The following is a 26149-nucleotide window of genomic DNA, read 5'->3' on the forward strand; positions in this document are numbered from 1 at the left end:
ACGGGAGAGCAGGAGATCTCAAGTAGGAGGGAGTGAACTTTTTGGACACTTTGTCAGTTGGTGATGAAAATGCTCTTCGTTAGGCACGGCACTCAGCTATACACTGAAGCCTGCACTGTAAGTATTAAGAATACTAGATGTGTAATGAAATACTGTTCCTTTCAGAATGTTAAGAGCATTTTGGGGATGTGACGACTTGTTAGGACGAGCTGAATAGTTGTGCTGACATTCCAACTTTGACTAGTATCAGGGGCAGCAGCAGCAGAGACAAGGGTGTGCCCAGAAGGTGTGTGAGTAATGATCCCAAGCCCTAAAGGCCCCATCTCGGGCCTAGAGGTGGAAACATCCCCATGATAAAAACCACTATAGCCTTAACTTAGCTTCATTCCCTAACCCTGAAACATGGAGCAGCTGGGGAGGGCAGGCAATGGGGTGTGGGCAGTGAGCATGCATGCTTTTTGTAGACACTGGTGGACAAGGGAATGCTCACTGCCTTTTCTCAAAAGGTTATGAGGAGGAGGAAACCGTGATATAGGGGTTACCAGAGGTGACAGTGAACGAGTTGTTTAAACCTCAGTGCTATTAACACAACACGCAAAGGGTAAAGATGTTGTGTGTCTGCCTGACTCTGGCACAGATGTAGATGCCTTTTTCAGCCCCAGTAATACAGACCTCACCTGTCCACCCACACACACACAGGATTTTTTGCCACCCTGAGCTCTGCCACATGCTGACCTGCAGATCTGCTCTTGGTGGTTGTGTCAGCTGTGAGAGAAGCACCCTCAGTCCATGACAGCTCTTGCTCATGTTGCTCTAATGTAGTAATAACCAGCTAACTTTGTTTAACTTGCATGCCTCATAAAGATCTCAGTCTGGGATCTCAAAAACCTTTACAGCTGCTTGGTAGCTGTATAGAAATTATTACTTGGAGGAAATATACTTAATCGTAAAGCACAGAAGAGCATACAAACTAATGAAGTACACATTGACTTCTGTACTATAATGGCACTCGGATGGCAATGCTGTGATGCTCTCCCCAGGTCCCACTGGGCAGGGTACCCATGTGGCTGCAGACATGGGGAGGCACAGTGAGCACAGGGCATTGCTTGGGCGCAGCTACACCTTAAGTACGCCTTGCTAAAAACAGTGCAGATGAAGACTCTGAGGGTTCTTTGTCCTACTTACCTTTTTGGCAAGCAAAAGCTTAACTTTCTTGAATGATATCATAAGTCTGGGCTGATTTACAAGGAGATTTTTCAGAAGGCTGTGAATTCTGGTGGTTTTATTGCGGGACACAAACCAGGTCTCAGAGATTACAAGTGGAAGAATCTAACAAGACATGTTTTTCTGTTATTGACTTCGTCAAGAGAATGCATTTGTTTTATGATATTTTCCATTCCTTTTCCCATCTTCGTCACAGGAATGGATTGAATATTTCATCTTCAGTAGATTGTCTCACAGTGTGTTTTTACAATTTCCTTCAGCACTCCCAGTTCTAACTGGACGTTACCTCTCTTTCTCCACAGCTGGGTGATGTTGTAAATGGGGAAGCTGGAGCATTCCTGAAAGGGTGAGTCCTTCAAAATGTAGAATACTGAAAAGGTCAAAGCAATTGTATACAGCCCTGTATAGACTCGGCACATTCAGCAGTTATTAACATTCTGACGCTTTCCTCTACAGCAAAACCTGAAATGGGGAATGAAAACAATCTCTTCTAATGGCAAATATAGCGAGTGGGATGGAGAAAGGAAATAAATACTCAACCTGTTCCTGGAATTGTTTTCAGATTTTCATCGTTTTGCGCTTAATCTTAACTGACGAAGTGGTATGTACTACTGGTGTCTAAGTGCTATTCTCAGCTTACTATCTGAATTATGCTTTCAGAGCCTGTGATCAAAAATCAAACTGCAATTTGAGCTCTTTTTTCAAGTATATTACTGAACCAGGAAAAAAAAAAGCCCCACAAATACTTATATTCATTAACACCCAGTAGTTTATCTTCTGTCCCATCTCCAAGAACCATTGGGGATTGCGGGGTTTCTTTTGATTCATTCAATCTTCAGAAATTTAATAAACTTTAATTTAAAAATTTCAAAATGAAAATATTTTTCCAGACAAGAAGTGTGAAACTGACAAATGAATGTGCTTTGCTTATTTCTTACTTTCCTTTTTTTCTCCTTTTTTTTTTTTTTTTTGGAAGATTTGCCCATCAGGGTCTGTGGTGACAAGACAAGGGGAAATGGTTTCAGACTTAACGAGGGTAGATTTTGGCTGGATATGAGGAAGAAGTCGTTTACGGTGAGGGTGGTGAGGCTATGGAACAGATTGCCTGGAGAGTGGTGGATGCCCCATCCCTGGAGACACCCCAAGGTCAGGCTGGATCAGGCTCTGAGCTCCTGATGGAGATGTAGGTGTTCCTGTTCATTGCAGGGGAGCTGGACCAGATGACCTTTAAAGGTCCTTCCCAACTCTAAGGATTCTGTGATTCTATTTGCAGATACTTTTGATCCGATACTTTTGATACTTTTGGACCTGAATCTGATTTTTTTTTGTGTGTTTGAAACACTTGGTCTAGGCATTATAGGCATTAGGGGCATTGCTGCTAGTACAGCTGAGGCAGGTGGATTGCTGTGCTGATGTTGTATATGTTACATCGGCATCCTCCCAGGGAACAGTGAAAGGCAGCACTTTGCACTCTGACACATGGAGTTAGGTGACATGAGCGCTGTGTTCAGAGCTGTGCTTCTGGTGTAGACTGCATTCAGAGAGATTACAGATATAAAAAAACAGGGCTGCTGGCAGTCTCCTGCAGGAATCTGATACACGCTGAACTCCCATACACACGGAGCAGTGCTCTTGGAGTAGCCGCTGTTGTAACAGGCTGACAGCTGTCTCTGCATGAGAGTTAATGCACAATACTTGTTACTCTTGTCGTCGTGCTTTATTAATGGGGTGATTGAAGTCAGGGGGTCCTTGATGAGGCAGTACCTGCAGAAAGGTAGCAAATGTCAAGGTTTTTTAGCAAGCTTTTAGCAACGGAAGTGTTAATTTCACTTGAGTGTTTTGCAGAGCTGTCTAGGTGCATTATGGCTAATTTGCAGCTATCTCTTCTCTTGTGCTTATTTTAAAGCTCTTAAGAGACTGGGCTTTATATCAGTATTTGCAATTGACAGCTTGTGAAGTTGAAGAGGAGTATGAGTTGCTGTTTAGGTTAAATAGGAAGCATTATTTATAAATAGGAAGGAAGAAAACTGACAGCTAACACAGCACGAAGAAGCCCGAGAAAGGTAATTTTAATACAGTATCGTTAGACTAACCCATTCCAACAGAATAAAATATTGCAGGAAAAGCTTGTCAGGAGGTGCTGCTTTTCCTGTAGAAGCAGCAGGCTTTGAAATTCCACAGCTGGAGATACAGTGCTCCCTCTTAGAATCTGAACTATTAAAATGCAACCCAGGGTAGGACTTACATCCCTTGGTTTAGGCTGCCTTGTGCCAACATGTAGTTATAAGCCAGAGGCGTGCTTTTGCCCTGTGTCAAAGTGAGTGGAGCCTCTTTGCTCACAACCAATCAGTGCTCAAAAGAGAAATAACTCTAATTGGGAAAATGGACAACAGGAATGGATTTTTCCTTCTGCCCACATAACAAAATACTTATTGTCAGATCTCAAAGTGATAGCTGCATTAGGAATGTCTGTACGGAGAGCTAAAATAAAGGTATTGATCTGCGGCTCATAACAAACCCTCTTAACCATGCAACATCTATTCAATTAACAGAGAGTATAGTATTTTAAGCTCACCAAAATTTGAATTAGATCAGACATTCAGTACACATCTTTTTAATTGGTTTTCTTGATTTATGATCTAGGTATAGAATCTTGAGTTCCATTTCATCGTTTAATAATGAGAGCTGTCCTAAAACACTGCCATTAAATTAACTTCTAGGCCCTTACTAAAACTTGTCTGATATAGGCATTGCTTTATAACGGTGTGAGACATTGATTAAATGTTATTACAGCAAAAAGTTTCGTTAGCTGTAATTGCAAGCTTTTCTTCTTGTATTGGATAGTCCTATGCTGCTGTTAACTTACTTCAGTGTTAAAGGCCTGTACAGTTTTTTAGCGAAGAGTCTTCAGTAGTTTTGTGATGATATTGAGATTTCATAAACAACTTCATTGATTGATCCTCCCTGTTTGACATCTGCAGTTTCCTGCTATCCAGCCTTGATACCAGGCTGGCAGCAAACCGGGGATAGTTTGAGTATAGTCACTACTAACAGTATTTATGCTTGTTGCTTCTTTGCTACATTTGCACCCTTAATCTTTATGCATACATGCCACAATTATGAATTTTGATTCCAAAAGATGCCAGTTTATTTATTTATTTTTACAGCACCTTCTGTTGCATTCTTTTGTGGTTATTAATGAGAAGTCCAAATCAAACTTCTTAATTGCTGGGGTGCTGAGCATTGAACTGTAAAACAGATTGAATAACTTCTGCTGGAAGAAAGAGCTCGTAAGGGAAATAAAGATACTGGGGCTCTCATGTGGCACCAACACGCTGTGAAGCAGAATGTCCCCTCCAACCAGCTGATCGGTGCCAGTACACAAGGGAGTGTAATACTGCAGATGATTCAAGGCTCAGTTACCCTTATATCTATTACTTGATGTCCTCACGTGTGCTGTAGATTTAAGCAAACTACTCTTCAACAATGTACGTAATATTGGTGGTATTTAACTAAAAGGTTTGCATCAAAGAAAAGTGAGGTATTTTCTGGATCATCTTAGGTCTGGCTGGCAAGCTGGTCACCCTGATCCAGGAAGAACCATACATAACGAACAATGTCTTCAGCTAAAAAATAAGGGGAAAAAATGGCATACTTTTGGACAAGAAGGCGATGTCAGAGTGTTATTTAACAGGGAAGCAGAATGAAAATGTGGTCTGAGAGAAGACAGAAAGTAGCCAAGCTGAAATGGTTACAAGGAAGGAAAACTTGAACACTGTAGATTGAAGCTATAAAATGACAAAAAAATAAAAAATAGCAGTCTGGGAAGGAAAGGAACAGATGTCCCATTTGCTGTTCAATAAGTTCACTTCCTTGGCTTCTAATCACTACTTTTCATATTCTCAAGCACTAACTCACTGCATGTACCATCAAAATAATCAACTCCTAGCATATACTGTGTGTTTTAGATAACCCACCTGTAGATGCACACTATGGTGTGGAAAAAAAAATATATATTAATAAAATGTGTGAGTACCATTGTTTACATCAGTTTTAAATTTCTATGAATACAGAATATATGTTTGCTGATGTGGAATTGACCTCTAGCAAAAGCATGGAATGATATGAACCCAGTGATGTTTTTGGTTTTTTTAATATAGCATCAAATACTTGGATTTCAATTCTTTTTCAACATTGGAAAAAACATTTTAATGAAAGAGTTTCCATTGCCTGAACTCGCTTCATTTTTGCTTCTTGAATAGCTTTAAAGAAGTAACGTTTGCGTAAGCCATTGTTAGTGATGAGGTAGGAATTAAGGAATTTGAAGTAAATGTGCATCATTTCTGGTTTGCAGTATAAAATTACACGTGAATAAAAGACTATATTTGCAGGAACTATTTGTATCTAGCCATAAGAATCTCTGCAACTTTGTGCTTCACTGTATGGTGTGGGAGAGAAAGCTTTGCATCCTGAAAGCAGTTCAGGTAACACTGGATGAAATAGATGTCCAGATCAGTAGAGACAACAAATATAATGAAATGCAACGGATTATACCAATACAACATAAAGATGATGTATACCTGAACAAGGCAAGTTCTAGAATCTCTCTGTATTTTCTGGGTCTCCAACTCAGGGTAGTTTCAGTAGGCAGCACAGTCTTTATGCTCAAACTGCAAGCTACTGTTGGGACCTCTTCCTAAACAGTTCTTTGCTCAAGGCAAATGAGCTGCTGTGCTGTGTTGTTGTATGTTGCAAATGTCTCTTTTTTTTCCTCTAGTCCCAAATAACATTCCCTTTCTAAAATTAATTAAGCCCAGTGATTTAGCTTCACTTACGTTATTAACATATTTGCTCAAGCAGTACATTTTGTGACTTGCTTCGCTTAGGCACATCTCACAGCCCACTGGCTGTTGTTGAAGAGGTCTTTCCAACTGATGCTAACTGAAGCTGTCTGAGCAATGTATCAAGTGTGTTATGAGACAGAAGATGTTCCTATAAGAGATGGGATCATTACAACAGTTATAAAACTGTTACATTTCAAAAATGCTGTCACCACCTGAAACCATAATTGGATAGCCAAAGACTTGACTGTTTTGTGCAGTAGTGTCTAAACTTGATTAACTGCGTTGCTCTTAGGTAATCCAAAAACATCTAGAATCTCTTTTCCTTGTGGTTAATGTGGTGGGGAAGGAGTTTAGAACTGGTTAGCAAATCTAGCGTGTATTAAATTCATTGATGTCATGATTTTCACCTTTACAAATATCAAAGGATGACTTTAACTCTTCAACTTTGCTTCTTCTGAAAGTTTAAGATGTCTGAATCTCTGCTGGTTATTGTAAACTGGCTAGTCAAACAGTTGCCTTTGAACACTTGTGGACTGCTCATCTATTTTTATGGGTTTTGTGCTATAGCTGGAACTCTGCTTCTGATCTTTTCAGAACTAGTCCAAAGAGAAAGTTTTTGCTTGGTTTGCTCATTAGTCGCAGTATTTTGGTGAGATCCAAACTAACTCAACAGAAACGAGGTTTTTTAGCGTGTGTTTTATGTCATGAGAACAGTTGAGAAGCCATATTTAAATTGTGATGCAGAAGGCTATTTTCAGTTTTGGAGACAACTAGTCAGTTTTATCTAGCTTGTTTATACAAAAAACCATCATCCCCTCGTCTTGTGATAAATGTAGGTTTAACAGGAGTGCCTTAAGCCGTGGCAAGGTGCCTGTTCTGCAGAGGGTTGGAGGCAGATGACCTTTAAGGTCCCCTTTAACCTAAGACATTGTGTGATTCCCCTGCTGACTTGGTGCATTGAGAAGAAGTTATGTCTTTGATCAGAGCTCTTTTCCGGTATGACAATTGCAGGTTAGAATTCAGTTTGTCTGATACGGTAGTGCCAATGCTCTTAGCCATATCTGCACACTGTCATGGATTTTGCAGCAGTAATTATGATTTTTAAAAATAGACCATACCTTTTTAGTTGCTCGCTAACGTAGCTCTCTTTAAATTTTAAGCATCACCTTAATCTTCAGCAAGAGATTTGTGACCAGTTTTCAAGGTTGCTTCTGTGTTTCTGGCCGTGTGCAGCCTGGTGATCCTTGAAAGCCCTCCAGTTCAGACTTACTCTTCTTAAAGTGACCTGGGAGCTTCAGTCTGAGATGTTGCATATCGTTTCACATTTGATCTGTTTTCTCTAGAGCCCAGTGAATTAGAGGACGTTAGTTCTGTCACTCAGGGGCACAGCTGAAAATGCTACCAACTGCTGCTGGGATTGTAGAACAGGGCTGCTGAAGTTTTGACATTTACAAGCTCAAAATGATCTACACTTTTAACAGAAGTTTTTAACAGTGTAAAAAGCGTTTGGCAGCGGTATACAATCTAACCTCTGCCCCTTAACGTTATTACCTTCCAGGAGCTGCCAGTCCTAAATGATTATACAATAAATCATAACACGCTGAGACAACGGTGATCATCGGGGCCATATGAGAAGTCCAACTCCTTGCCTGTTCTTGTATTCCCTGGAAATAGTTTGCTCTTTTAGAATGGTTTGCCATCAAGGGCAGTTGGATGAGAGGTCTTGTGTTATTCCTAGCAAAGTATTTTTTTTCTTTTTTTTTACCCCTTGTTCAAGATGATTTGGTTTTGTTTCTTTTCTTGCTGCTGTTGGAGTTTGGTTTTGGGTTGGACTGTGGGTGTTCATATTTCCATATTATTGGGAGGAGTGTAACCTTGAATTACCTTATCTGAAGTAGATAGCACAGTTATGGATGGCTTGTACTAAAAGACACAAAATATTATAAATTCAGAAACATACTTCACACTTACATGAATCAATTATCCATACTAATAAAGTTGTACGTCTGATAACTTTCCTGTAATACGAGCACTTGGTTACTGCCTCCAGGAGAAATATACTGGAGTTTCTGCTTATGTATGATTTTGTGGATGGGCAGTCAAAAATACAGTACTGTGTGACAGTGAACGTTCCTTTAGGCCCTAGGATGTTAGGCTGCTTGTAGTTGTTCATAGGAAGGTATTTATCTGTATCAGATGTAAAAATTATAGATAATCTTTGCTGGTTTTGTTGAAGGTATCCAAAATATGGCTTTATTTCTCCACGTGTTGAATCTTGCACATTCTTAAGGAAGTGCCTGTATTACAGGTGCTGTCTCTGAAGCTGTATGTGGGTAGTGAAGTATGTGGGTAGGTGGCAGGTGAAAAAAACGTGCATTCAAATAATTTTACAAGGCCCTTTTTCTGCACCGGTGTTGCTAAGTTTGTATGTTGAAGTACTCTTCATTGAAGCACTGAATGTTTAATATCAAATAAACTACCAAACTTCCACCTGTGGGAGGTGATATAATCCCAGCTGCTAAAATAGTTTACCATTTCTTAAAACAGAGTTTTGGCTGCCAGAAACCTGTTTGAAAAAGGTTTTTTAATACTGATTTACATTATGCTAATGCGCAGAGTCTCCGGTCTTTGGAATAGGAATATTGTTTGGTTTTCCTACTTTTCTTCTATAGTTAGATCTTAAGGCTAATGAAAGCCTTAATGTTAAAGGCGAGATTTTAAATTCTACTACTGTAGTGTATTTTTATGGAGCGTAAAGTGAAGAGCAATGCATGTGCTACTAACACCATAGCACTGGCTCTGGGAGGCATCCTGCACTGCAGTCCTGGATGGCAGCTAAAAACACACTGCTGGGCTGGGTGAGGGAAAAAGCTCTTCTCTTCATTCTGCTCAAAAATAACAGTTCAGTGCATGGGAAAGATGTGAAGATGGCAATGATAATGTTAAGACAACAGTGACAACTGACAAGGTCTTTGATGAGCAGGCAATTGTTAAAATAATGTTCTTTCAACAGAAAGTCGGTATTTCATGAAAGGTAATTCCTTAGTGGGTAAAATCATGCTTAGTGCATTTGTTGGTATGCCCACAGATCTGGCTCAATTGCTTTGCGTCCCTTTGAAGTGCAATGGAATAACTTTCCCCCTGCCCCTTCCAACCTCCTAATACCATCTCCCCACCCCCCAAAAAAGAAAAACAGGCAGAAGAAAATTAGAACAATTATTTGACTTCTTTTGCACGATGATGCACCTTCAGTAGACCTACAGAGACTGTGTGGTTTGGTCTGTTGTCTATAGTGGTACTGTAAAGGATTCTAAGCTGAACATGGGATAATCAGAATTTCTCTAAACAGAGAGGCTTCAACTGTTTTACATCATGATGAGTGATTAATTCCTACACTGCTCTGTAGTTTAGCAAGGGTGGGACCAAGGCTTGAAAATTGCCCTGGATTCTGCACCTTATTTTTAGACAGATTTCCTGCCTACCAGTCATCTGGTCATCTTAACTCTTTTTCATTTGACCAAAGCTAAAACTGAGTTATATGATAGAAGTATTCCATTTTGTATACAGAAAACGTAATGGAGATGGAGATGTTTTAAAATACATTGTTTTACTTGCAGTGCACAGCTTTTCTAATATAAACCACCCAAGGGGTGCTGAAAGACTTACTAGTACATATTTCTGTAAGATCACTATTTCACCGAGGAGAGCAAAGATCATTTTTCGAGCAAATATCAGCAAAATATCTAGCAAATATCAGCAGAACTTTCATTTGATTGATGCAATATTTGAATCTTGTGTATTTTTTCCCATCTGATATTAGATAGCAAAACGGGGCTTATAGGTTAGAACAGTACCAGCTGTTTTGCGTTAGCAAAGCCGACTAAGGAAAAAAAGAATAACATGTTGATATATATATATATGTGTATATATTTGTTGTTGTTGTTGTTACAATAGCCTGGTTAAAATGAACTTTCTGAAAAATATAAAAACATATGAATGATGTCCAGGTGGCAGAAAAAACTGTGTAAAATACTTCATAAAACTTCGTAGATTTTAAAAACACATTCAAACTAAAGCATGCCAGAAAACTGTGCTTATAGAAAACATACATATCACGCTACATTTGAAGAAAGAAATATTTCAGTAGGACAAAAAAATGTATATCGGAAATGCTACCTATCTGCAAAACGGTGGGTTAAATGAAAGAAATGTAACGCCGATGGTATTTTATCCATTTGGCCCCACTTTTCCTGCTGCAATTGATTTGGTTTGGGTACTTAGTACCCAGTTCGGCTATCCATGGAGCTCAAGTAGAAATGTCGGAGGAGTAGCTGGCTATCCAGCGGGCTTTCACGTGATGGATGTTGCCAAGGAAACCACTCCCTTGGTAGCCATGCAGCGAGCACGTCCGCCTCTTCAAGCTTGCACAGAAGTGTCAGTCTATCAGTTGGAGGAAGGAAAGCAAAACAGCTGTAGAGAAAACTTAGTAGGAAGAACTCGTTTAAATGGCTGGGTGCCATAGATGTAGAAGTTAGGAGGTTCTTCTTGAGGGTCCCCGCAAAGGGACAACGGTATGTGTTGGGAAGGGCTCTCTCAGCAGCACGCTAATGGCTTTGGATGGAGTTACTCTGATGTTCTCCTCCATGGACACAGATTTCAATCACACGTACGTGATTCAGGCTCCAAAGCAAAGTGGAAATCACAAGGCTGTGGCTGTTTCAAGAGCTACCCAAACACTTACTCTTTTGAAGGGCAATAACCCCACACTCAGTACAAGCAGACTTCCAAAGTGCAGGTGTCCCTTAAAATGCGTTTTAGCGGATGATACGACCTTATCCATAAAGTTTGGGAAAGGGTTTTTTTTCCATCACAATGCACATTAGAACCAATGTGTTGCCAGTGATCTCTTGAGGTCCCTTCCAGCCCCTGCAATTCTGTTTGTGTGAGAACTCTCAGAAAGAAACTGAAAGTGCTACGTTTGGGGCTACCAGACATATTTGAACTTGCTTCTGATCTAGCAGTTGTGCCACTGGTTTCAAATGCCCATCGGGTGTCCTTCACGAGGGGTGAAATGTCACAAGAGTTAGCATTATTTAAACCTAAGGAGTTTTGAAGCTGAGATCGGTTACTTGGTTAAGTACTTTAGTAGCAGTTTCCATTAAGCATATAAACAGAGATGAATTTATCACTCGTGAGCACATTTCATCCTCTCTGAAAGCATCTGCCTAGCAGCTGGTCTGAGGCCAAGTTCTTAGTTCTCCAGTATCAAAGGAGCTGTTAATATTTCATATTTTGTACAGTTGACTCAAATGATTCATATCTTATGTTTTTTGTCTTGTATGGATCACTAGATGCCTGCTTGTTGCAAATTACCTAGAGAGCAGGTCAGAAGCAGTAATAGAGCTCTCGTGTCAGACTCAAAGCTTTATTTTTGACCTGATTATCTCACCAAACTCCTCACTGGAAGGCTTCCTGTGCCCATGTATCAAACCTTCTTGCTCTAGAAATCCTCACAAAAGGCAAAAAAAAAAAAAAAGAGATCCACTAAGCACTTCACTGCCAAGGTCCTATGAGAGGTGGTGATTTAGGATTACGAGGGTTCTTGGGATAGTAATTAGGAGACCAAAATGGTTTTCCATAAGTTGTTTCTCTTTCTTCACGTGCTTTCATTTATTCACTTGCACATAATGCATGTAGAAGATAGGAAAATGATTCATGTGTCTGTGCTGTACTGGAGTTACTTAAGGTAAGTAATTGAAGAATATTAACTTCCTTATTTTGGTTTAATTCTAGTTTTGATAGCTAAGCTGCACTCTTAAAAATCCCTTGGCAATTCCAAATGATTCATCTGTCTCTTCCTTCTCAGTACCTTCCTACTTGTCATTGTTATGTATAGGAAACTGTAGCTCATTCTCCCATGAGGGGCTGAAAATGATTCCTGTAAGCCATGTACTTAGCAAATCCATCTGTAAAATGCATTTGAAGAGCTCATGAATATGTTGAGGGTACCCTACAAATGGAAGGTTATTCATTTAGTGAGAGTTTAGTTACACATTTTCTTTAGATGTCCTTCCTTGGAAATTAACCAGTACAGTATGAAAGGAAAAAAGTCTGAATTGGTGTCTGTTACTTTGATATATTCATAGAAATACTGATAATTGTGTGGATTAGCATGATATTCTCACGGTATGCCATTTCTTGAATGATGCTAATATTCTCATGAATGATGTTCAGTGCACATAGGAGGACCCCAACAGTTGTATATATACAGTATGTATATATACAGTTGTATATAACAGTTGTACAGTTGTATATATAACAGTTGTATATAACAGTTGTATAGTTGTTTTATTTTTCTGTCTATATATGAATATTACATTTTACATTGCGTTGTAGCCTTACTGTTTTTTAAATACTTGTACACTGTAGTGCATATATTGAATATATATTTTTTGAAATATAATTTGAGTATGATAAATTATAAATTCAAGAAATAACAATGTTTATAGCCTACTCAGATTTCCAAAATTTGTTTCGTATTAGTTGAATACAAATTAAATTTTGAAATGATGGTAATTTACTGATATACCTATTTACACAGACAAATGTTAAAACGGACTAAGAAATTGCCTTTCAGATTTTGAGTCTCTATTTTCTTTAAAAAGGAAAGGAAAAAGGAAAGGCAAGGCCAGTGCAAATAAAATGTACTTTTTTTTTCTTGTCCTCATTATTTTTCCATTTTCCTTTCTATTCCTATTATGAGCTCTGCTTCTTGGATCTATTTTCTGTTGCACATAGGCATTCCCTATGAATGTGAAGTGTTAATCAGTGTCATGCTTTTCACTTGTAAATAAAATTGCCCCTTCAATCAAATTGTCCCTTCAGCATACTGTTCGTTAGACAATGTGCAATTAATTCAGCAAGAGTTGATCTAAAACTTGCCCACCTTGACATTCAGTTCGTTTTGTTCTCATCAATTAATGTGTTGGTTGATAAACTACTCCTGCAAGCCACTGCTGGTTTATAGCAAGCCTAAATGTGAAGAAACCTGCCCAGAAGATACTCAGGGAAAAGGGAGCTTCCTTTGCAGGACTGGTATTTTATCTCTTCCTTCACTTTATTAGGCACCTCTGTACCACCAGTAACCATTGCAGAGCTCAGAATGCTCAACGGCCTTAACAGATCCAGGACTTAACTTGCTTCATGCCTACATAAGAGTCGCTGTGTTGAAATAAAATATACTCAGCTCTCCAGTTTCTGTGTTACAAACAGCTTCAGCTCACCTTGAATTAGTCATGCTGAAATCATCCACAGGGTTACTTGCCTATACAATGTGCAGAAATTAGCCTGAATTGTTAAGTAGGCATTTACTAATTCAGTTTCATATTAGTAGTAGATGTAATTCACTCCTAAGGGTTGGTGATGCTTCTTGTGTTATTTAAGAAAACTCATTGTCTGCAGTTGTCTGTATAGTTATTCAGCAGCAGCTAAGATGTGCCTGTATAGCTCAGCATGTATCCCATTTTTGTTCTAAATGAAAACTATTTGAGTGTAGTATCTCTAGGCCATATTATTTCCAACACTGCTTTTTAATACCTAGGTAAATGCAGATGACAACCTGTCCAAATGTCCAGGAGATGTGTTAGACTGCTCTTTTGTATCAATTAATAGACTTGTAGAATCACGGAACCGTTAATGTTGGAAAGAATCATCCAGTCCAACCATCTATCTGCCATCACTACTTGCTTCATTGAGCTGATGATTGTGTTGGCTAATTTGAAAAGAGATTTTATTCAGAACACAGTCGGTTTCTTTCCTTAGGGGAAAAGGAATATTTCCTCTTATTTACCCTTCAGAAAAGTTTCTGCACTGAATGAGAACCACTCCTCATTTTCCTCCTGCCAAATGCAGGAATTGATGGAAGGATTTGAATCCAGAAGCAGAAGGAGATCACAGAATGCCACAGAATGCCATTGAGTTAATGAAAAGAGAAGGTCTACTGTAATCTTGTCTGTAGTAAGCCTGAGTGCTGAAGCAGTAGTCTTCTGTGCTGACATTTGAATGATGACAGCATTTTCTGAAATAGGGATCTTTCTACCTTCTTAGGACAGCTGTCAAATTGTCAGAGCTCAAGGATTCCTTTCCTTGTTTTAAAGATAACTTCTATATCTGTTTGCATAGCTCTATACTTAGTGACTACTCCTTTATCCTTTCTTTCTACAGTGAGTGTGCACTGCCGGTTGGAGAACACCAACAGGACTTAGTGAACAGCTGTGCTGAAGAGAATAAATAGGCCTCTAGAAGTGATACCTGTTAGGGTTACAGAAAAATCTGGGGAAGGAAATTGGGAAATTACTACACAGACATAGACTTAGTTACTTACAGATTAGCTTTGGTGAGTCAGATGGGTTCTTTTGCTAACATTCCACCCCACTTCACCCAATGAGGTTCAATGAAGATAATAAATAAGAGCATTTAGCCCATGATACTAATCAGTCCAGTGAATGTTGCTTGGTGTTTTGGAATCTGATCATGCAGCTGGAACTCTGGGTTACACAGTAAGCAAAAATGTGTTTCACTCCATGTACCGAATCCTCAGTAAAAATGTATTGCTGAAGTATGTTAGTGTTCAGACCAAGAAGAACTTGAATAGCTTGTAAAAGCCTTTTTTGGCCAAACAGGGAGTGAGTTAATCAGAGCAATGGGCAGTGGGCTGGGATACTGGGAAGTACTGTCTCCTGTCCAAATGTCTCTCAGTTGCTGTACAAAAAAGGATTTATTTTTTTAAAACTAAGATGTTTCAAAAGGTCTCAAGCTGGAAATCAATCAGTAATTGTACCTTAGCAGACTGACTGTGTCAGGAAACGGCTCAGGCATGCTATAAACAACAGTTGATCTATTGCTATTTGCCAGTCAGTTGCAGGATGAGCAGCACATCTAAGAGTCGCATGGACCAAACCCATGATGGACAGCTTTAAAATTGAGTAAAAAGGACTTTGCAATTGGCAATGTATTTTCTGCTCTAGGTTTTTGGTGTTTTTTTTGTTTTGGTTTTTTTTTTTTTCTTTCTTTCTTTCTTTTTCTGGATGGTTGGGTTTGGCTTTTTGTTTGTTTGTATTCCCTGTGTTCGTGGAATTTTGAGAACTACTTATTATTTTATCACATTTTATATATTAATCTTCACTCAAAATGTTGTATGCATGGTTTTAATGGATATTAAGTGCCTCTATTTATTTACCACGCTTAATAATTTAGATTTTGATTGACATACCTGATTGAGCTTACAGATGCTGTCAGGGAACAAAATGTGAAATTCTTCCTGAGAAGAGCAAGACAACTCAACTCATCTCTATTTATAAACTAGTATGCCCAACTCTGCGTGTGCTAAAAAAAAGACAGATTACTGGTGGGAACGTCTTCAAACTAGTAATCCGTAATTAAATCAGGAAAAGCCACTTTGTTGAAGTATTGGGGGAAGGAAGGACTTTTTGTTATATAAGTCTTTGTGAAAATACCCTGAAAATGGCTCCTCTTGCTGAATTTTCTACTCTTTGTATGGCATAATGCTAACTTTCCATTTTCTGTGTGGCATTATTAGGAAACATTGCTTTTTTGAGAAGGGCGGTCAGGCGCTGCAACGGGCTGCCCAGGGAGGTGGTGGAGTCACCATCTAAACAAAAAAGCCGACTTATTTTCACAAATTTTTCAACTGTGAAATCTTAATACTAAATTTTGTAATATAAAATCATATCGTCTTAGGACAGTTTTTACATTATTCGCTTCCATTGATCTCTTCCTCTCCTCTTAGAAGAATGGTATCTTGCTCTTACGAAGTTTTCATGTCCTTTATTAGCCTACATTCATTTATTCACTCTTTACTTGCCTCTTCCTTTAGCTAAATATTCTTAATCTGTCAGTGGAGCTCAATTTTGTATGTAGAAAGATTTTGTGTTTTATCACTTCCTGCTCTTTCTTTTTTAATAGAGAATGACCAGAAATTATGACAACAGCTAAACCATGTGGATCAGTTTGACCAGTGATGTGGTGGCTTACCAGGGCTGTAGTACTTGGAGGTGCTCAGCCTTATCTCATTTCAAGCAAACACATCAAACAAAGCACTCAGAGGACACACTTGTGAACAGTAATGGAACAGCTTAGGAAAAGAAAACTGTTGGTTAGGCTTTCTAGATAGGTTACCCAAAAATTATGCCTCCCATTTTTTTTTTTCCATGGAAACTACAACAGCTACAAAGAACTCTATAACACTGTTTGATAGAGCAAATTCTCAACTATAAAACAGAAGAAATCAGCATTAGCCTTGCATTTTTCCCAGCAATGAAAAAGAGACTGTATGACTTCCTCATAAGAAAACTGCATGGCTGTTTGCAACTTGGCTTGTCATTCACGTCACTGTTGCCAATGCTGAAATGCACCACCCATCGCCTCACTGTGCTCACATCCACTGTTTGCTCTCCTTAAGTGTTCAGCAAGTATTGGTGAATGACTGTGGGTGCCATTTTTTCAACACAGAGGAGTTCTGTGACACACCTTTGCTTCATACTCACTCCCGTGTCAGATGCCATTCTGTCAAGACTGCCCCTCTGCTGCCATCTGTTGTGCGGCAACAAAATGGAATGGAATACTGATTGCAAGTTTCAAACTGCTGGCTACTACTGCCCTAGCACCAACATCTGCCTCTGATGTTGTGGGCCAACATAACATAATGGGAGGCATTACTTTCAGAGCAGCCCTCATGTATTTAGATTGAAGTGGCTGCAGGGTGTGCAAGCTCTGTCTTACCAGCACTGAACTTGCTGGAGAGGTTCGGAATACAACTTCTTGGCAGTTTTAAAATGGAGAGACCCTAGTTTGAATAGACCTGTTAGACTATGACTGACCTTCTTATTTGGCAGCTTTGGAAATGTTCAGCAGCAAAACTTGAAGTCTCCAGACTCTTTAATACTGTCCACATTGAACTTAACCCTAAGTTAAGTTTCAGCTATGAAAACTCTCCTTTCACTCTCTTAGAACAGCATATTATTTTTTAAGTCAACCACTAATGCAAAATTTGTTTTTTCAGAAAATGTTAGTGAATAGGCAGAGGGAGGAGTGGGTGCCTTGCTGATATTACAAATAAAGTCTAAACAGTGGGTGATGATCCCTCTAATATGCCTGTAAAAGTGATGCACAATATTGTTTTTGTCTTTACCTCAAATTTCTGTTGAAGTTTTGCTAACACTTTCCTCTTGTCTAGTTTATTCCATGATTGAAACAGTTCTTTCAGACAGTAATACTGCATGCAGACACTCTTCTAAGAATTTGTGCAAGTCTAGACTTAACTTGAGACAGTATGAGCTGATTGTTCAAATGGAGCTTGTCCAAATACTTCATTGCATTGATGAGACACTGGATGGTTCAGTTAGCCATGATTTAGCCAATTCATGACATCCAGCTTTGCAATTCATCAGTATTAAATATAAATCTTCAAAGGTCAATCTGATGACATTGAATATCTTTTTTCTCTGGTTGCAAATACACAAGTGACTCAAATATGTATGCATGCCTAGTAGGCCCCAGGGACATTGACACAGTTTTAGAAGGATCTTTTGATAAGGATTCTTCAGGGATGCAGTTGGTTGTCAGTGGTTGTGATAAAAGATTCTTAAAGGCTGCAAAAAGTATGTTCAAGAATGTATTCATTGTTTAAATTCTTTTAGCCATCTTAAATCTTAGTTTTGATTTTTCTGATTAAGAAAAAATAAATCACTTTTTAAGGGCTTTAGTTGGGATCTTATCTCTGTTGTGCCCACATAAATCAAGGATAGTACCAGTGAGACTGTGATAGATTTTTACTGATGTAAACAAAGATTTGGATTAATCTGGCCATCAGTCTATAAGAGGAAAATGCCATGGGTTATGTTTCAAAGGTTTATATCAAGGCTGCTCAGCATTTAATAGTAGAGAAATAATTTTGGAAGATGACATTAAGCGAGTACTGCTGAAGTATGGTTGGAATAGGGCAGAGACTGCATCATCCAGAGAAACACAGTAAATACCAGGGATTGCTCTTCTCCCTCAGGTTTATATGAAGAAGTCACCACAGGAACTCACCCACCTAATTGCCCATTGAACATTACATGTCTCAGAGTAAAGGTTATTCGCCTCGTGGTTCTAGCTGAATTCCATTTTGCATAATTGTCTTCTGCGCTTCCTTGATAGGTAGACAAAGGAGTCCTAAACCAGTAGGTGGAAGCTATTGTGCAACACTGCTGGAATGAGGTAGTGATTTCAAAGTGACAGACAGGGAATCCTCCTGGTTTGTCCAGCGTGAGGCATTGCACATTGTGCAAAGGTGTCCCTCAGAACTAAGCCGCTGCAAACTGTAAGTGGCCTGATACTGCAGTATGATTTTATTAACTGTTTCATATCTTATGTGTGTCTGAGTTGAGACCACCTTCAGTTTTCCATAATGCAATGTAGCAATGAGATTGCATTTAAGACAGGAGCAGGAGGAATATCTGTAAAGCCTCTATGACATGGCTGTATCTGTGTGTCTTCTTGGGTGTGAGGGAGTAGGACCACAAAGTATGCCTAGTATAGCTGTTTGTAGTTTTGCCTTTCCTCTTACAAAGTGCATGCCCCTGTCTTTTCAAGATTGTCAAGCTTTATTTCAAATCCTGGAAATATGTTGGAGCAGGTCTTCCATCCTTGTAGCTCCTACAACTATAGAATCCAGGAGGGATTTGTCTAGAGGAAAAGAATAAACAAATCTAGCTGATGTTATTTTCTCCTGAAACAGGGAAACCATGCTCATGTATAGCATAAGCATAGTAGTTGTTCCTTTCAGACTCGTGCAGAAATATGCTCCAAATAAAACTACCAAAGAATAGATCCAAACCTGATTAGAAAGCTCATACCTGAGAGGAGTTACCCGTTTTCCCTATTAAAGGAAAAGGTTGTAATGCATATTATTGGAGCTTTGTGTGGGAAATGTTTTCATTACAGGCCTGGATGAATGCATAAAGGGTGTGCTTAATAATTAATTTGCTAAGAGGAGCGGCAAGCATCTTGTAAGACAAATTAGAATAGAACAATACTGTGTGAATTGGGTGGCTTAATGAAAAAATAGGATGAAGTTAAACAAGGAATAAGTGGCTCCACACAAAGAGGATGGGTGAGAACTAGCCAAACAAACTGTCAGAAGGTGAACAGGAATCAAGAACATTAGGCTACTCCACAAAAGGAAATCAGAGTAGAGGTGTAGAAAAAAGCACAGTTTATAGCATATGCAAAAAGGTTCTTCAAAAGTACTCAGATTGGTCATACTCTATCTGATTTGGAGCAAACAAATAGAAATTAGGCCAAGAATTGAATCTGAGGTGCAAATGCTTAGAAGATCACAATGAAAAAGAAGATGAAATGCAGAGGAAACAGTTGATGACAGTGTTGAGCAGCTAAGTGGTTTGGATCATTAGTCTCTGTTATTGGTGAAGAGGGGGAGGTCCTCCTTGATTCTAGCTGTTTTCTAGAAGCAAGGGTGTAAGATAAGGAGACAGCAGACAAAACTTGCTTGTTTGAAAATGCAATAGGTTGTTCCAGGGGCTGAATTCTGAAGTAACCAGGCTAATTTAAAACAAAAAACGGTTGATGGCGGAAGGTATCCATTAAAAATAGCAGCTGTTCTAGACAATTAAAAAGGAACAAATGTGTGCTTTTTTAGTCTTTTTAAAAAACAGCTGTAAAAGTGATCTGGGAATTAAAGACATGTAAGATTTACGTCTGGACCTGGAAAGCTGACAAAATGTTAGCTCAGAACAGCTAATTGTCTTAAGTTCTAGCCAGGATGTATTCAATGACGGAATAACAGTACCACCCCTCTCTCCAGCCATGTAAGTGAAGTAGCAGATGTAGAAGCAACACCTGACTTAATTAAACTAAATAGTCAAAGGGCCCTTCATTTGGCCTCCAGAAGGCTATTAAGAGAAACTAGATGATTATAGAGCAAGGTGCGAAGTGCTTTCTTGGTCCAGAAACTGAGTAGGAGAAGAAAGTTTTTTTATTAGTTTTCATTACAGATAAATTTAAGAGCAGATGTTCTCCTGTCTGATGTGTTTATTAAGTTCAAAATACAGATCTTTATTGAAGCATAAAATTTGCAGAGGTTATTTAGCTCTTGCCCTTGTTCAGGCCAGAGCGGGGATTTAAAAAAGACCTAGACCTACAGGTGAATAAACAGTGCAAAGTGTTGACAAGTGCTTTAGAAAAGGCTTGAGAGGGCAGCCATACCTAGCTGCACCTTCCTGTCACTATCACTGAGATGCAGTCCTTACTGTTGATGCTGGAGGAGACAGGTGCTCATGCCTTAGCATCTCTGAGACACCTTGCAGTCCACCACTGAGACCAAAATGCATTTCTCTGGGCCCCTGGTGAGATGACTTTGGTCTGTTGCCTCACTTAACACCAGTGATGCTGGTAATGTTTTGCCAAGGATGTTGGCAGGTCAAAAACCTTCTCCTGGAACCCGTGGGAGTGCTCCCAAAAAGGATATCTGAGCAGGAAAAATTCCTCCTAGATGTAGCGTTAAAATGAGGTGGGTGATGGGCATGAGCTACAGCACATCCATCTCTTATAGGGATCTGAAGGGCTCTTTGTCATGGCGGAGGGCTGGGAGTGGGAAGACCAGTTGTGTTACAAGAAATTCTGCATTTAATGTTACCATAAAAGTAATCATACTGTAATGCACTTCAGTGATCTCCATGATTACAAACATTTATATGTATTAAATCTTATGTGTTAAAGCACAGTTTGTACTCTTACTTCCTGAAATTGTGTTAGTGGCATTCTGGTGATAGCTGATCACTTCCAAATACTATCTTGAAGCTCTTATCAAGACTTATGAATATTTTGGAGGAGATGCTAATGAGTTAAACCCTTCCTTTTCAATTTGTATAGGTCAGATTGTACTCTTCAGACCACTGGACGGAATGATGCTCCTGTTACACTGGAGCAGATTGCTTTGCTGAGTGGAAAAATACTTTTTACATTTGCATTAATTATTGCTCATGTATCACAACTCAGAGAAGTTTTGCTGAGTTTAAAGATGCGAGAGACCCGCAAGCAGATTTCCTCCCTGACCTTAATGTACCTACGGACATAGTCAAATCTTCCTTTCCTACATTTAGGGTATGCTAACAGACAAATGGAGAGAAATGCAATCGTGCTTCTGTTGAAATTTCACCCGTGGTTGTGCTTGCATTTCTAAGACTGTGTAGTTTCCATCTGCTTAACTCAGGGGCTAGTTCATATGCCTCAGACAGCATAAGCTAAAGACATCTTTCCCAGCAGCTGAAAGAATGGATTCTCCAAGACATGTCCTAGCAGCCCATCAAGTCTCCTATGGAAGACAGGAGAAAACGTTCAGCCTATATGTGAAATGTAACGTATGGAACATTTAACAAAAGAGAAAGGATAGGTATAATTTATGCAGGGAGCTGCAAAGGTCAAAGGTGGCTTCTGAAAGAGAGAGAAAAATTTACACATCCTGTATAATAATCCTGAAATAAAGTAAATCTGAAATGTAAAAACAACCTGAAAGGCAGGCAAGGCTGAACATATTTAAATATGTAATGAAACACAGTTCTCCAAATGATTGGGCAGGGCCATTCTGGTGACCAGGGAGCTGAAGGCCCCCATCTGGTGTGTCATGGGTGGGAACACGTTTACCCCCGTGTCATTAGATCTGGAAGTTGCAAGTCAGCTGTTTGCAAGCAAGTAATTCAAAAGAGCTCTGCAAAGGTGCTGATGAAACACGGATACAGCAAAGTGCCTAACTGATATTAAAATGATGCAGGCATTGAACTTGAATTGACTTTGAGTAGTATACAGGCATTTTTGTTGTCATTGTATGCATCCTGAATTTGTGTTAGTTTTGTGACTCAGTTACTGCTAATGTTTAATCACTCAATAGATGTGCTAACAAGCAGGCCCTAAGAAAAACCAGTTGAGTGTTTTCTGGAAGCTGCTAATTATGTTTGGCTGGTATTAGTTTCAGTAACAGTCAAAGATACTCAACTCCTAACACTCATTATTTCCTATAGGTAAGAACAGAAACCTCATTAGTGTTGGCTTTCAAAAAAGGTGCACTTGATCTTGACAGCTGTCCCACGGCAGTACAGCGAGTAGGGAATTCATGATCACTGATGTAAATAAGCTCTTTTCCTGGGAGAGGGACCAGAAGCTCGGAGTGCAGTCCATCCCATGTGAGATAAGCTTTCCAAAACCTCCCTCTGAGCATTGCTGCATTTTGGAACAGTGGGACTATGTGGTGTACTTGCTAAGATTCATAAATATACTCCTCCGTGTACAGAAGACTTGATGTTTACTACCATATAGTCTTTTACTACTGCTTCAAACTCAGATGCTTTCTGATCACAGTACATTCATTTCAGCATTCGGACAGCACTATTTGTAGAGGATGAAGCACCCATTGCTTTTTTGCCATCATCCCTTGGAACCCGGCCAGGAGGAAAGTCTCCAGAACCAGAAAAAAAAAGAAACGAGCAGGTATTATTGTTATTATTCTGTGAAATTGTGTTCAGTTCTGGCTGAGATCGAAACTTTGTAATTTCCCTTTTAGCACTTGAATTCTTAGCAAAACGCTGGCAGTTTGTCAAAGCACACACGGTGTGACCGGGCACAGTGTGCTGCCAGTTAAGAGTTAGGGCATCTCGGACTGGCAGGAACAATTCCTGCAGGGGATGAGGAGAAAGGGCCTTGCTTAGGCTGCAGTTCTCAACACTGCCTCACGTGCTTCAGTGATCAGACCAACAAATGGCACCAACACCCAGCTTCCCAATTAGGGACTTTGTTCTCTTAGGCAGGTGATGTAGTTACCGGTGCTGTGATGTGTCTGTGCACAGCTGATGATAGCAAATGGAGAACTTGGCATGCCAGTTTTCTTGAGTTAAAAGTTGCTTCTGTTGCAGTTATGCGCTCAAGAGTTAGGAAAAGCTGGAATTATGGCCATAAGCATAACCTTTTCATGCAACACCTTCATGTATATTCATTATGATTAATTAGCTCTTTAATTAGAGCCCTTAGCTCTGTTTCCAGATTATTTTGCACATCTGTGGATAGATTTAAGTAGAATTCCAGTTTATCCATAGAATCTGAGGGCACGTGGAGAAAAGAATAAAGGAAAGGGTCTGTTGGAAGAGAAGGGATCATCCTGTGATAAAGGCAGGTGAATGAGAAGAATTCTCTTTTGTCCCTGTTGCTGCTGTAGTCTTTGTGCATGTTGCTGAGTAAGCCGCTTTAACCAAGATACCTTTTTGTGGCTCTTGTGTTTGTCTCACCTCCCGGGCTCCTCGGGCCTAATGTGCAGAAGTGCTGAGTGCTCACAGGTACAAATGAAATCGATAGGAGCCATGGGCACTCAGCATTTCTGGGCCGAGTCGGAGCGGATGGGATATGTAGACATGGGGAGAGATTGCTGGGAGTCAGCTTTTCCTCTGCAGACGATTTGCAGCATGGTCTCTGGCATGTTTCTTTGTCATGAAGACAGCACATCTTGCAGGAGATGTGAATTAGTTCACATCTGCGAGGTACTTGTGGTGAAAAACACCCCCAATAATACTGCGTGGAATCACTCCCTCCATGTGCAGAGCAGTTTTGGAGTGTTGTTGATGATGCAGTAGTCCTGCACGTGTGTTAAACCATGTCACGTGTATCCCTACACATATAAGACATCCCTGGAGAACACTCCAGACAGGTGCTGTTCTTAATGCAATGGTTAGGGTAGGGAGTGTGGGTTTTCAAACAGGTGGATTAATTGCCCTCTGTCCATCCCTGTGGGAAGCTAACATACCTACCAGCAGAGCCACTCCTTAAATTATATCTGGGAATAGTTTCAGTAATGGTTTTAATTAACTTCAGGAAGGCTGGATGGGACTCAGACGCTATTAAAGAAAAATAAATAGTTTTAGAATTCATAATTAAGGGTAAGGGTTGGAGTCTTGGAAGAAGATGCGTCTTTCTGGTGGAAAATTGGATTGTGTCAGTAGAGTTCCTTTGGATTTATACCTGTAAATGTCAGAGAAGAAAATGGCCTGAAATGCTTGTACACAAATGAGCTGCACCTGCTTGCAGTGAAATCACTATCAAAATTTCCATTTCTTTCAATAGCAGAAAGAGGTGATGGATTAGGAAAATTTAATTCAGGGCTTTGGGGAATTATATTCACAACTGTAATTGTATTTATAGAAAACGCACGTTGATCCTTGAACAAATTCTCAGTACAGCTGGCCATTGAAAACAATCAGCAGTGTTGCAGATGCATACTCACACTCTTCATATGATTAACTGTTTGTTAAAAAGAACACAGGGATGTAACAATAAATACTGCCCTGCTTGCAGTTACTTTGAGCTGTAGAACAGATAAAGCAGAGGGTGCAGGTATGAGCTCAGTGAATGTATCCATACTTAAACAAACAGTGGCAAATCTACTTCTTCACTCTGAATGTTAAGACTGAAGAAAGGGCAGTCTTTAAAGTATATGAGGGCTGCTCCAAAAGTAATGCCTCCTGTTTTATTCTGCTGGCCCACAATGTCAGAGATTGATGACAGTGGTATGGCAGCAGAGGCTGAGTCTTCCCAGCAATATTACATTCCGTTTTTGCTGCTGTGCGATGGATAGCAGCGGAGGGGCAGTCTGACAGAATGGTGTTTGACATGGAAGTGTGTACGACGCAAAGGTGGGGAACTGAATTCCTCCATGCAGAAAAAAAATGGCACCCACAGACATTCACCAGTGCTTGCTGAACGTTTATGGAGAGCAAATAGTGGATGTGAGCACACTGAGGCTGGAGGTGGTGTATTTCAGCACTGGTGACAGTGGATCATCTCCACTGGTGCAGATGTTTACAAGTGTGGCATAGAGGCTCTTGTTCATCGCTGTCATAAATGCACAGCTAATGGTGGTGGCTGTGTTGAAAAATAGTGGTTTGAAGCTGAGCATTTGCTCTATCAAACAGCCTTATTGTGCTTTTTGTAGCTGTTGTGGTTTCCATGGAAATAAACAGGAGGCATTACTTTTGGAGCGACCTACATGTGTATGCACATGCAGATATTTAACTAATGGGGTCTTGACACATTAGCTTATAATTCCGACTCTCTTATTAAAATCATCCACCAAATTTTGAAGCAGAAATTAAATCTTTCTCTAATTAAAAGCATTACTTTTCAAATGAGACTGCGTACTGTGACAAATGCTTCTGTATTCTGCGTTAGTACTCAAGCTCCTCAGCTCTTGCATTTGTGGGTCCCTCTTCAGTGTAAAGCAAGCGAGATTCTCTGCTGAGATCCTTGTGACTCATCTAATAGCGCTGGTGAGAAATGCTGGCTAGTCCAACAGCCAGCCCCAACACTGCTGTGCGTGTTGCTCATGCTGAGGGACTTCCCTGCACTTCCTATTCTCTGCGTAACAGGTCAGTGGAGTTTGCAATTTGGATGCTTAAGGAAATACGGCACGAGGGGGGTGGGGGGGAGTGTAAAAGGCACGGCGGGTTTTCATGCAGCTGTTTGCTTGCAAAGCACTGTAGTTGAAGCATGAACTGGGAGCTCACTGCTGTCTTGCGTAGCACCTAACAGGTTACGATTTGTGCTCATACCACCGTAGCAAAGGGGAAAGGGATACAAAAAGGGCCCATCTCGATCAGGTTCCGCTTTACACTTCAGAGAATGCCCGCGGTGAAGCGTCGGGCTGGGCTGCAACGGGAGGGCTGACTTTGGGTTTACACAGCTGCAGCTGAGAGGAAGGGGTCAGGGAGAGGCCGGGCGCGTTCAGCTGCCGCTCGCGCTCCACCTGTCCCGATCCGTGCGGGTTTCAGCCCCCTGCACTCACTCAGAGATGAAGGGAGCGCCGTTCTTCTCTGCCGTTTTCTGCCGACGGCACGAGTTCAGCTGCTGTGCCGTTAGGTCAGCCGAAGCAGGGCTCTGTTCTGGAGAACTTCCGCTAGCGGAGCCGCCTGAAGCAGCAGCCGGTCCTATTCCTGCCCGTTTCTCTCACTCCCTACGACTGTGCT

At 40.2% G+C, this 26149-nt stretch overlaps 1 protein-coding gene across 1 annotated transcript in view; it reads left to right on the top strand.

The window, feature by feature from the left end:
* Positions 1 to 26149, top strand: part of PCDH15 (protocadherin related 15) — a 990968-nt gene that overhangs the window by 258739 nt on the left and 706080 nt on the right. The window contains exons 7-8 of the mRNA XM_046942815.1: positions 1527 to 1570; positions 1681 to 25552. The gene's annotated coding sequence lies outside the window, so the exon portion shown is untranslated. The remainder of the gene's footprint in view (positions 1 to 1526; positions 1571 to 1680; positions 25553 to 26149) is intronic.

Source organism: Gallus gallus, chromosome 6, assembly GCF_016699485.2.
Source record: "Gallus gallus isolate bGalGal1 chromosome 6, bGalGal1.mat.broiler.GRCg7b, whole genome shotgun sequence".
Classification (NCBI taxonomy): Eukaryota; Metazoa; Chordata; class Aves; order Galliformes; family Phasianidae; genus Gallus; species Gallus gallus.